A 2635-nucleotide genomic window follows, 5' to 3' on the forward strand; every position below is an offset into this window, starting at 1 on the left:
AAATAATAAGAAAGAGAATTTGACCCGGACGCGATTCGAACACGCAACCTTCTGATCTGGAGTCGGACGCGCTAACAGTTCGCCACCGAGTCCATTTAGGGTAGCCGTTCGCAGACACGTGGTAGCATGTTTTGCTTGGCCTTCTATCGATGAAGCGCAGGTAAAGAGACAAGTCGTTGTAGACAGACAAATAAGTAGATAGACAGATAGATGAAAATAATAAAAAAGAGAACCTAAAACGGACGTGATTCGAAAACGCAACCCTCTGATCTGGAGTAGGATGTGCTACCGTGTCGCAACCGAGTCCACTTGGTGTAGCCGTTCGCACACACGCGGTAGCATGTTTTGCTCGGCCTTCTGTCGATGCAGCACAGGTAAAGAGACAAGTCATTGTAGACAGACAAATAAGTAGATAGACAGATGAAAATAATAAGAAAGAGAATTTGACCCGGACGCGATACGAACACGTAACCTTCTGATCTGGAGTCGGACGCGCTAACAGTTCGCCACCGAGACCACTTAGGGTAGCCGTTCGCACACACGTGGTAGCATGTTTTGCTCGGCCTTCTGTCGATGAAGCACAGGTAAAGAGACAAGTCATTGTAGACAGACAAATAAGTGGATAGACAGATGAAAATAATAAGAAAGAGGATTTGACCCGGACCTGATTCGAACACGCAACCTTGTGATCTGGAGTCGGACGTGCTACTGTATCGCCACCGAGTACACTTAGTGTAGCCGTTCGCACACACGCGGTAGCATGTTTTGCTCGGCCTTCTGTCGATGAAGCACAGGTAAAGAGACAAGTCATTGTAGACAGACAAATAAGTAGATAGACAGATAGATGAAAATAACAAAAGAGAGAACTTGACATCGACGTGATTCGAACACGCAACCTTCTGATCTGGAGTCAGACGTCCTACCGGGTCGCCACCGAGTTGACTTAGTGTAGCCGTTCGCACACACGTGGTAGCATGTTTTTCCGGCCTTCTGTCGATGAAGCACAGTTAAAGAGACAAGTCATTGTAGACAGACAAATAAGTAGATAGACAGATTGATGAAAATAAGAAAAAAGGAAATTTGATCCAGACGTGATTGAAACTCGCAACCTTCTGATCTGTAGTCAGACATGCTAACATGTCGCCACCGAGTCCGTTTAGTGTGGCCGTTCGCACACACGTGGTAGCAAGTTTTGCTTGGCCTTCTGTCGAGGAAGCACAGCTAAAGAGAAGTGTCATTGTAGACAGACAAATATGTAGATAGACAGATAGATGAAAATAATAAAAAGAGACTTTTTTCCGGACGTGATTCGAACACGCAACCTTCTGATCTGGAGTCAGACGTGCTACCGTGTCACGACCGAGTCCGTTAGGTAACCATTCGCACACACGTGGTAGCATGTTTTGCTCGGCCTTCTGTCGATGAAGCACAGGTAAAGAGACAAGTCATTGTAGACATACAGATAAGTAGATATACAGATAGATGAAAATAATAAAAAAGAGGATTTGACCCGCACGTGATTCGAACACGCAACCTTGTGATATGGAGTCAGACGTTCTACCGTATCGCCATCCAGTACACTTAGTGTAGCCGTTCGCACACACGCGGTAGCATGTTTTGCTCGGCCTTCTGTCGATGAAGCACAGGTAAAGAGACAAGTCATTGTAGACAGACAAATAAATGAATAGACAGATGAAAATAATAAAAAAAAGAATTTGACCTGGACTTGATTCGAACACGCAACCTTCTGATCTGGAGTCAGACGTGCTAAAGTTGCGCCACTGAGTCCGCTTAGAGTAACCGTTCGCACACGCGGTAGCATGTTTTGCTCGGCCTTCTGTCGATGAAGCACAGGTAAAGGGACAAGTCATTGCAGACAGAGAAATAAGTAGATAGACAGATAGATGAAAATACTATAAAGAGAGTTTGACGCGGACGTGATTAGAACACGCAACCTTCTGATCTGTAATCAGACGTGCTAAAGTTGCGCCACCGAGTCCGCTTAGGGTTGCCGTTCGCACATACCTGGTAGCATGTTTTGCACGGCCTTATGTCGATGAAGCCCAGGTAAAGGGACAAGCCATTTTAGACAGACAAATAAGTAGATAGACAGATAGATAAAAATAATAAAAAGAGAATTTGACCCGGATGTGATTCGAACATTTAACCTACTGATCTGGACTCAGACGCGCTTCCGTTGCACCTCCGGGTCCGCTCAGGGCAGCCGTTCGCACAGACTTGGTAGCATGTTTTGCTCGGCCTTTTGTCGATGAAGCACAGGTAAAGAGACAAGTCATTGTAGACAGACAAATAAGTAGATAGACAGATAGATGAAAATAACAAAAGAGAGAACTTCACCTCGACGTGATTTGACCACGCAACCTTCTGATCTGGAGTCAGACGTCCTACCTGGTCGCCATCGAGTTGACTTAGTGTAGCCGTGCGCACACACGCAGTAGCATGTTTGCTCGGCCTTCTGTCGATGAAGCATAGGTTAAGAGGGAAGTCATTGTAGACAGACAAATAAGTAGACAGATAGTTGAAAACAATGAAAAAGAGAATTTGACCCCGACGTGATTCGAACACGCAACCTTCTGATCTGGAGTCAGACGCGCTACCGATGCACCACCGAGTC

The 2635-nt window shown here is 45.7% G+C and overlaps 1 non-coding gene across 1 annotated transcript; it reads right to left on the reverse strand.

The window, feature by feature from the left end:
- Positions 1-2563: 2563 nt before the first annotated feature.
- On the reverse strand, positions 2564-2635 carry TRNAW-CCA (transfer RNA tryptophan (anticodon CCA)). The gene has a single exon. It is a non-coding gene; the product is annotated as a tRNA-Trp (tRNA).

Source organism: Rhipicephalus microplus, chromosome 5 (genome assembly GCF_043290135.1).
Source record: "Rhipicephalus microplus isolate Deutch F79 chromosome 5, USDA_Rmic, whole genome shotgun sequence".
Classification (NCBI taxonomy): Eukaryota; Metazoa; Arthropoda; class Arachnida; order Ixodida; family Ixodidae; genus Rhipicephalus; species Rhipicephalus microplus.